This window comes from Lemur catta, chromosome 26 (genome assembly GCF_020740605.2).
Source record: "Lemur catta isolate mLemCat1 chromosome 26, mLemCat1.pri, whole genome shotgun sequence".
Taxonomy (NCBI): Eukaryota; Metazoa; Chordata; class Mammalia; order Primates; family Lemuridae; genus Lemur; species Lemur catta.
In genome coordinates this window covers 8,596,079-8,606,519 of record NC_059153.1, presented here as the reverse complement: position 1 = coordinate 8,606,519, position 10,441 = coordinate 8,596,079, and the positions used below count along the sequence as shown (strand labels likewise).

The following is a 10,441-nucleotide window of genomic DNA, read 5'->3' as shown; positions in this document are numbered from 1 at the left end:
ACGCAGCCACCAGCAAGTCCAGGAGAAAGTTGCTAGAAGAAACTAAATCTGCTGATACCTTAATACTAGACTTGTGGTGCCCAGAACTGTGAGAAAACTGATTTCTGTTCTCTAAGCCACTCAGTCTCAGGTTATTCTGTTACGGCCGTCTTAGAACACTGAAACGCCACGTGAAACTAGTTTATTCAGATACTCCTGTTCTACGGTAAAGCAGTTTTATAGATTTAACATCTAACCCTTCATATGCTGTGCTGAAGGAGGACACCAGTGGGGAAGTGGAAGGGGAAAACCCTGATAAAAATGTCCTTTGAGGTAACGTGAGCAGCAGGTGCCTAGAAAGGAAGACATGGACCAACTTTTCCTGTCACGATAAATTCCCTTTCCAGGAGCGTCACCCACAGAAGTCACCTTCTCAGCCTCCTGTCCTCCTGCCGGTGACTGGATCAGCATCTCGAGGGTCCGGTTAGGTCCAGCCCCCGACCTCATTTACACGTAGGCCTAGAAACGGAGACAAACACTGCCCTGGACAAATCACAAGTGGCTTAAATATTTTAATAAACTAATTTTATTACTAAACTGTGAGTTTGCACAACAACTAAACAAGAGGAAATGGCACATTTGAGGCACAATGACAAAATAGTTTTTCTTAGCATGGGTTTTTGAATTGATTGGAATCCCATGGTCTTTGGGCAGGTACAAACGCCAGGCCCGGTGATGACTTTATTGTTTGCTGTTTGCTGTGTCTTCCGCCCACGTGAACTGGGTCTCCAGCGTGGCCCAAGCATTGTGCTGGGGACGACAGGGGTGCAGCTCGGGCACCACCATCTCTGTGCTCGTGGAGAGCCAGGGCAGGGCCTGGAGAGAGCTTCTCGCAGAGCACTGTGGCCCAGCGCACGGCGGCAGGGAGCACTGTGCAAGCACGGAGAGGACAGAGCCGAGCAAGCGGGAGGCTGGGGAAGGAGCTGTCTCAAGGAGAGGATGCTTGAGCTTCACTGTGAAGGAGAAATTCATTTATTCATTCAACAAACAAGCATTTACTGCAGACCTACTGTGTGCCAGGTGCTTTTGTGGTGTGCATCAGAATCATCTGGAGGGTTTGATTAAACACAGATTGCTGTTTGCTGAGCCAGGAACTCTGCAGTGGGGACTGAGAGCTTGTGTTTCCAGCGTGTCTCTAGGTGACAGTGCCACCGGTCCAAGAATTGTGCTTGGAGAACGGCTGCTCTAGACACAGCAGTGGGAAAGGGGGCAGAGACAGCAGCGCCGCGGATCAGACTGTGCAGTTCTGCACAAAGCAAAGGCACCGGGAGAGGCAGTGGGGTGGGAATGGAATCCAGCCCAGGCTGGACCTGCCAAGCCCTGAGGGCAACACCCACCTAACGGAAGGGCCACCTGTCTGTGTTTTGTCCAACCAAGGGGTCCTGTAAAATTGTCTGCCTCTGGGTGTGTCTTTTTATCATTGATGTGCCTAGAGAGACCACTGTTTTGTAATCTGCACAAAGGCATGGGGTATGCTGGAGGCTGGAAGAGACATGGAAACAGGGTTGCCATGGAATCGGAGATGGCGCAAGATGTCCAGAACGAGCAGGCGATGGTAAAGACACGAGGACTCCGCGTGGCCAACCGGGATGACTGTCTGTCGTCTCTTGCACTCAGGAACCTTCATTCTTCTCTGCAGAGAGATTGTGTGTTAAGCTGTTTCACTCACAAGGGAGGGGACTGTCCTTAGCTCACCCTGCCACCATGGCCAGCTCCTCAGCTCACCTGTTCATAAGCCAGGGGATGTTGTCCCATACTAAGTAGACAGTGGAAAAAGGCAAAGATAAAAGACTCAAAGTCCAGGTTAAAGGAAATAACGGTATGGGTAGAAGTTCACGAGTAAATACACAGAGAAGACCATGTAGGGACAAGAAGCCTGGTGAAGATGACAAAAGCCATGCGTGCTCGAGATGCACGCTGGGAGAGTCATGGAAAAAGACTAAAGGAAATTACCAGTGTGCCAAGTCAATACGCAGCAACAGAAAACAGTATTTGCGTGGCTATATTTAGAGCTGATCTGAGCAGACAAAAAAGAAATTTGCTCGAGAAGAAAGCTGATTAGGAGAAGGTCACGGAGTTCTCGGGCAAGATGACAACGTTCTGAACCCGAGATTTAGCTTCACTAATGAAGAAAGGGAAGATCCTACAGATGAAGAGACTTATTTTGAAAATTTTTAGAACAGGCATAGCCTGAGGGTTATTTCCCGGGCACGATACTTTCTGCACACATCAGTGTTTCTGCTGCCGTCCTGCCCTGTGACTGCTCACCGCCCCCTTTCCAACTGGCTTCCTGTTTAAAAGACTACGATTAATGTGTTAAAATGGATTTGGGTGAGAACAAGAAAATACTGAAATTTCAGCATGTCTGTCGTAAAGGCCAGGGGCTTAAAAGGTTATTTAAGGTCTTCTGTATCTTATTGATCACATTTTTAAGTTGTGATTACAACATCGCACAGCAAGGGGGAGATGGTTCAGTGAGTGCTACCTGCTCTGTCAGACTTTCAGCAGCACAAGAGAACTGCCACTCTGTGTCACCCAATTCACAGCAGGTAAAGTCTGCTCTTCTGCTAAGTGGCTCTCGGTGTGCAATAAAGCCCCAGGAGGGATTGTTAAACCGGGCTGGTGGCCCCCACTCCTCCAGTTTCTGGTTCAAATCTCGTAGTGTGGCCTGGGAGTGTGCATTTCTAGCAAGTTCCTGGCTGATGTTGATGCTCCTGGCCTGGGTACTGCAATTTGAGAACCACTGTTTCTAAAGATGAATGATGTCATTTCTTAGAATGAGGAAATCAGTGTCTAAATGGAAAAAGTCACACATTTTGGACAGTTCACCGAGAGTTGTGCCAAGGCTGCCAAGGTACGAGCAACACTTGAGCGGCTGTGTGCACGTCTCACTCTGCTCTGAGAGATGTCACCAGCTCTGCCCAGACCACTTGCCAAAGATTCCACACGCAAATGACAGGTGAAATACAGCAGCGTTTCAGAAATTCTACCTCTGTGGAAGAGAGTTGATCGCAATGTGAGGCAAGGCTGTTTGGGTCATGCCAAATAAATGAAGGATGTGGAAAAAAATAGAATGTTTGTTTTAAATTTTCTATTAAATGATTTAAAAAATTCTCTAAAGGTAAATTTCAGGGCAGATATTTGCTCTAATCATGAATCAGAATGAAATTTGTGCTGCAAATATTTTTTAACATGCCGCTCTGTGTTTGAAGAATGCCACCAGTTGGAAACAAGGACAAAGAGAATAGTAGAACGATGTCCTGGTGATGTCCACAAGCAGGTCTGGGAACCTGTAACGAATCTTTCTCAAATCAAAAGCACCACTGGGATTCAGAAAGCCTCCCCTCACCCATGCATTATTTAAGCAATTGTTTAAGCACTTCTAGATAAAGTGGCTTATTTAGCCCCTGAAAAATCACTCAAGTAACTGGAAACAGAAGCACCTCTTGTACTCTGCCCTTTCTTCTCTGAGCACTGAACACCTCTCTTCCGTGAATAGTCTTCACCCAACGACATGATCGTCGAGGCAGAGCTCCAGTGGAATAAGCTCAAACTGGTGAAGTTTTCGATATTCATATGTGAGCGACCAGGCCTGTCATTAGTCTGGATTATCCGTATGGGCCGGTACGTGAACACATAACCCTCAGTCTGCAAGCTGACTCGGGAGAGCAGGGGGTGATGGGGTCGGATTTCCAATGGGGTGAGTTTAACACAACGCTGTTGTTCTGAAAAACAGCACTGTTGGTTCTGAAGACGAGAAGTGCAGGCACTGAATAGGCGTCGCAGGAAGGTGTCAGGCTCCTATTAGGGATGCTGTCGGAAGTGGCTGCTGGGGGGGTGGAGCTCAGTTCCTTTACGAGGAAGGTGGGGACCATTGAGTGAGCGCTGAGCTCCACTCATTAAAAAATACTAAGTGAAGTATCCAAAGAATGGAAAAACAAGCATCACATGTACTCACCAGAAAACTGGTTTCCCTGATCATCACCTAAATGTACATCAGGGAAGGGTACCAATTGGATATCAGACTGAGACGGGGGGTGGGGGGAGGGGATGGGTGTATACCTACATGACGAGTGCGTTCCACACCCTCTGGGGAATGGTCATGCTTGAAGGTGCAGACCCAGGGAGGTGGGGGGGGAGGGGATGGAGGTATGACTACATGAGGAGTGCCAGGCGCACTGTCTGGAGAATGAGAATGGACGCGCTTGGGACTCTGACTCGGGGGGATGGGCGGGACATGGACAATGTATATGACCTGAACTTATGTACCCCCATGATGAGCTGAAATAAAAAAAAAATAAATAAAAAAAATAAAAAGGACTTAAGTGGAGACTCCTGGCTGTGAAGGGGAAGCCAGCCGGGGTGAAGGAAGAGGCTTCTGCTAACAAGCCTGGCATGGGGCTTACGCAGAACACCAGCACCATCCACCTCCTTTGTGTTTCCGCACGGACTGCCGTGTGGGAGAGGAGGCCCCAGCGCAGGGTAGCGGGGACATCCCTTTTGAGGGAGCCCTAGACAAGGAGCCAGATGGTAAAATAAAGACGAGCTGACATCAGCGTCACATAGCCTCGCCCTTCGATTATGGCTCTGTCATGCCAGGGAAAGCCATCTGTCCCCTTCTAGTCATACGCTGTGCTTTTGTGGCATGGTTATTATCTTGACTGTGCCCATGTAAGTGCAAAAGTCTGAGACTAATGCAGAGCATTAGCCGTGTACACAGAGGAACCGCCATGAGCCCTCTCCCCAGGCTGCCAGCTGCCAGTGGTGCCATTCTGCACCCTGCCCATGGGTGGAACCAGGTAAGCACAGACCCCAGACGGACCCATCAGGAGAGACTCGCTCTTGTCCACTTTGGTCACGTCACGTCAGCACCCACTTTGAGCTCAGCACCTTTTCGTTCTTGCTGCTTGTACGTGGGGCTTTCCAAACATGGAGGGTCACCTGGTCCCTGTATTTGTCCCCTACTGGTTGGCCTTCGGGAAGTGTGCTCATCGCACACCAGCCCAAGGCAAACAGCATGTTCAGAACATACAGTCATTATTGCAGGGCTGTTCTCATGAGGAAAGCTTAAGAAAATCACACATAGATGTGACTCTCCCTTCTAGAACCAATGATGTCTTGAAAGTGCTGTGGAAACAATGGGACAGGACCTGGAGAGAAAGCTGCAGGACAAGGGTCCTGGGGGCAGAAGGGACACAAGCGGTGGTAGGATTTGCAAAGCTGACCTTTGTCACGTCATGATGTTGTTGCTCTGAAGAGGTTTCCAAAGAGACTTATTCACTGCATCAAAGCAAGACAGCTGACTTTTAAAAATCTCTATCATCAACACTAACACTGGCTTTCTGACTCTCCAAACAAGAATTCTTGCCGTGTGTTGGTTGTTTGTAAAGTAGTTTTTCTCCTTACCCTACATCGGCGCCAGCAGGTCGGTGATCTGAAGCCAGGTCATTTACGAGGCCTAGTGGTTTGGTCTTGGTCTTGCTGGCTTGTGTCCAACCACCCAAAGGGTTTCCCCTCTGCTTTCATTTGAACTGTATTTCAACAAAAAACTTATTGTCAAGATTACTTATGTAAATTGTTAAACAGCCTTCAACCTTTTCTTGGTCAATCTTAGGAATTTTATGCATGATTCTGTTTTGTGAAAGAAACAAACGGAGTTGTAGCCGTCATGACGTCATTCACTGCCCAGGTGGACGGCTTCTCAGGACTCAGCTGTCATTGCTCATAACGCTCTAGACAGGCCCAAGCACCTGGAAAGGGAAGACCACCGCCGTCACTGCCAGGACCACCAGAACACTGCTGGGGAATGGAGAGGTTTCCGGGTACCAAACTAAAAATAAACACAGTCTTCCAATGAGAAGATTCGGAAAGAATGCAAACAAATCATTAAAAACAAAACCCCCCAAAACCAACTCTTTACAAAACTTATTGCAAGCGAAATTCCTGTAGTAGGACGTATATGGCTTCTGTTTTCATACTTCAAAATCTCACTTAAAGCATGGAGATCTTAACTATTCATTTTTTTTTTTTATTTGAGACAGAGTCTCGCTCTGTCACCCTGGCTAGAGTGCTGTGGCATCAGCCTCGCTCACAGCAACCTCAAACTCCTGGGCTCGAGCGATCCTCCTGTCTCAGCCTCCCGAGTAGCTGGGACTACAGGCATGTGCCACCATGCCCGACTAATTTTTTCTATATATATTTTAGTTGGCCAGATAATTTGTTTCTATTTTTAGTAGAGACGGGGTCTCGCTCTTGCTCAGGCTGGTCTCGAACTCCTGAGCTCGAGCGATCCACCCGCCTCGGCCTCCCAGAGTGCTAGGATGACAGGCATGAGCCACCGTTAACCATTCATTTTTAAAGCATTTCTGAAGACACCCTTAAAGAGTTCTTGAAGGAGCATTACAGCCACCCTGGGAAACCAGTGCAGCCACTGATGCCTGGCCCTGCGTCACCCGGGCTGATGCCACACTGTGCTGAAACACGGCTATTACCAGCAGCTGCTGATTTTTGCATGCCTTTACTATGTGCCCGATGATTTACATACATTATTAATCTTACGAAAATGCTGTGAAAAAAAGGAAAGAAAAGGTGAAGTAAAATTGCTTAAGATTGTCCGAATATTAAGAGGAAGAACTGAAATCAAACTGGAGTCTGTTCAATTCCAATTCCCATGTGTTTTCTACTACAACTCTTCACAGTATTTCTTTTTCTTTAAGAAGAGAGAATTGTTTTAACATAGAATATAGTTGTGAATAAGCTTTTTATTTTAAAGGGTCGAATAGGTGCATGATCTGTCATAATAGCAAGTTTGGTTTTCCAAACTCCAATAACTCCAATAAAATAACGATGCCTGTCCACGAGATGCATCCATTCCCCACTGATTTCACTACATCTCACATAGCCTCTCTTCACAGCATTCAGCCACAGAACTTAACTTTTTCTAGATTCCTCGTGGAAGTATTCCTATTTTAAATAAAATCACTTTATGCACTGTCTACATTTATGAAGCTAGTTTTATACTAAAACACACTAATTAGTTTATGAATGTTGGACTAAGGAATTTTCACATCCTGGCAAAGGATTTTAAGTGGTGGCACCTATTGCAACGTATGATATTGTGGTCTAACATCATTAGAAACACATTCCTGACATTTAGAAAAGGAAGAGAGTGTTCTGTCAAGTTTTAAAACTACTGAATGTGTATTACTGAAGGAATACAGTGTGTTTGGAGTTTGCATGGCACATTTTTTGCCGTCTCAATTTATTCAATATTCAGATACGAAAACAAATATAGGTCATGACTTAGACTGCAAAATTGGCCTCAGTTTTTCATCTCTGATGGAGACCTTCCAAGAGAGTCTATGTTCCAAGCACATTTATTATTGTCTTGCCATTTAGGGTTCCCAGTGTGCAACTTTTAGAAATGCTGGGTCCAGCTCACCACCTTGTGTGAAAGACGAGGAGATGATGTTCGAGCTGTGGGTCTGGGCACAGAGACAGGTGTGGGAAGCTAGAATTTCAAACTTTCATTTTACATTATTTCCCCCATAATTCACCAGAGGATTGTCATTTGTAGAGTATATTTCAAAATAGCTAGAAGGGGAGAATTTTAGGTTTCCCAACACAGAGAGAAAGACAAGTGTTGGAGGTGATGGATATTACCATCACCGTGATTTGATGATTACACATTATATACAGGCATCACAATACCACATGGACCCCCAAAATGTGTACAGCTATCATGTACCAGTAAAAAAAAAAAGAAGAAAATGTTAAATTTAGGGAACCATAAACATGTGATCAAAAGAATTTTGGGAATGTGAGAAGTTCCATGACCCTGAAAATTGACAGCAATGCTAGAATAAAAATCTCCCATCTGAGAAATCTTTGCAAATTCTCAAACAGCTGTGAATGACATCAAGTAGTACAACAGCAAGCAACTTGCAAACCTGATCATGTCTTTTGCTGGAAGTTTTAAAATTCAATTCTACTTGGTGGTGTTTTTGATGGGGAATATGCCTTTAATTTCATAATGTATTACAACAGGTAAATGTCCGATGTTAGCTTCGTAACACAGCCAACACTCTGAAATGCATCCATTCCGTATAAAGGATACTACAACAGGTAAATGTCCGATGTTAGCTTCGTAACACAGCCAACACTCTGAAATGCATCCATTCCGTATAAAGGATACTAAAATTTAAGCCAAAGTTGTAAGTTTGAAATAAGACCTTACACGAGGCTATTTATTATTTGAGCTGTAGATCTCATGACTTTTTTCTCATACATGCCTCTTGTGTTCCACTTTGTCTTTTCAGAAAGCACAGGGACTAAGATGCAGCCTAGCAATAGGCAAACCATTTCAAAAATGCCAAATGATTGCTCAAAATGAAATCACAGACTGAGGCTGACAAGAATAAGCACGGAATACACATGTATTACTACGGCGAACAACCCAAGCTGACTGAAAATGGGCGGATTAGCTGCTCCCAGACTGCTGGAGAGACAGGCTTCCGACTTTTCCTCTCAGCAGCTGGGTCAACATGGAAACTTCACTACCACACAGACGTAGGGAGGCTGCAGGGTTCGTCAATTGAGCACATCAAGGACGCTATTAAGTATCCGGCGTCATCCTTGTGTCCTGCCTGCCTTGCCTTGGTGAGGCCCTGTCATGTTTGCAAAATGACTCTATCTCCAGACCTTACAGCCTCACACACGGATGTCCAGAGACAAAATAAATAAGCAAAAGGGCTTTCTCTCTCATGCCTCTTTTTAAGAGCTTAGAATCTTTCCCTCAAGGACACCTCATCTGCATCGATGTCCAGGCACGTCTTGTAACTTAGAATCAATCGGGTCAGGTGCTTCTTCCCAGCCCAATCCCACACTGGGAAGGAACAGCTGCGCTGCCTTGTGATCGGCTGGGGGCAGCCAGTGGGACAAGACTCATCTTCCCTGAGACCTACACCAAATACGGGTTCTAGAGTGAGGAAAGGGGCTCTCAGGAAGAAAACCAAGTGTCTGCTACACAGTGCAGCACCAAACAACAGAAATTAATATCCCCAAAGACCAATGAAGGAAATTTCAGCATGGAAGCTACCTGCTAAAATAGAATGGATGAAAGAGGGACACCTGGCAGGGGACGAAGGAAGGAAGAGCATCGGGAGGGAGGATGCTTCTGTCTCTCCCTTCTGGATCTGGAAGTTTCCTTTCTGACTCCAGATCACCCACAGCAAAGGTGGCTTAGCATATAGTTAGTGTCATGACTTGAATTCTGTCTCCTCAGAGGACATATTTATGGGCTGGGCGCAGTGGCTCATGCCTGTAATCCTAGCACTCTGGGAGGCTGAGGTGGGTGGATTGTTTGAGCTCAGGAGTTCGAGACCAGCCTGAGCAAGAGCAAGACCCCGTCTCTACTAAAAATAGAAACAAATTATGTGGCCAACTAAAAATATACATAGAAAAAATTAGCCGGGCATGGTGGTGCATGCCTGTAGTCCCAGCTACTCGGGAGGCTGAGGCAGGAGGATCACTTAAGCCCAGGAGTTTGAGGTTGCTGTGAGTGAGGCTGACGCCACGGCACTCTAGCCAGGGCAACAGAGTGAGACTCTGTCTCAAAAAAAAAAAAAAATTGTAAAAAAAAAAAAAAAAAAGATATATTTATGTCCTCAACCCTGGAACTTGTGAATATGACCTTTCTTTGAAATATGACTGCAACGTAATCCTGTAATTGGGTTAAAAAGTGGTCATGTTGGATTAGGGTGGACTGTTGTACGACACTAACTGGAAGAGGAAATGGGGGCACAGACACAGAGGGAAGCTGGCCTGGGAGGAAGGAGGCGCAACTCGGAGGGGCTGCCTGAAGCTGTGAGAGGCCAGGAAAGACCCTCCCCTGGGGGTCCAGAGGGAGCCCGACCCAGCCCACACCTTGACTTGGGACTTCTGGCCTCCAAAGCTGTGAAGAAAAAGTTTCTGCTGTTTTAAGCCACCCGGTTTGTGGTACTTTGCTACGGCTGTCCTAGGAAATGAATTCAGTCAGGATTTGGTTAATTAGTGATTATTAGACATTAGTACAGGCCAGCTATAATATTTAGGCTTTGATCTTCTATATTGTAAAGAAAGAACTATGTTTGCTCACAGCACAATCTCACAAGCCTACATTTCATGCCTTTCCAACCATGCAAGAATCGAGCTCGAGCTCATTAGACCAAGTTCAACTCTGCACCACATGAAAAATTTGGAATGGACAGAAGTGGCTGGCATGCAATGCAGTCAGAAAACTTAGCCTGCGGACATTTGAGAAAGGAAGAAACAAACAACATGTTTTCAAGGTTATACTAACTCTACTATGCCATCATTGTTCTGGAAGCATAGAAATCGTTTTGCATCTTATTCTGATAACAGA

General features: G+C 45.9%; 1 pseudogene; it reads right to left on the bottom strand.

Moving 5' to 3' along the window:
- Positions 1–951: 951 nt before the first annotated feature.
- LOC123627702 overlaps positions 952–10,441 on the bottom strand; it is a 33,617-nt pseudogene continuing 24,127 nt past the window's right edge.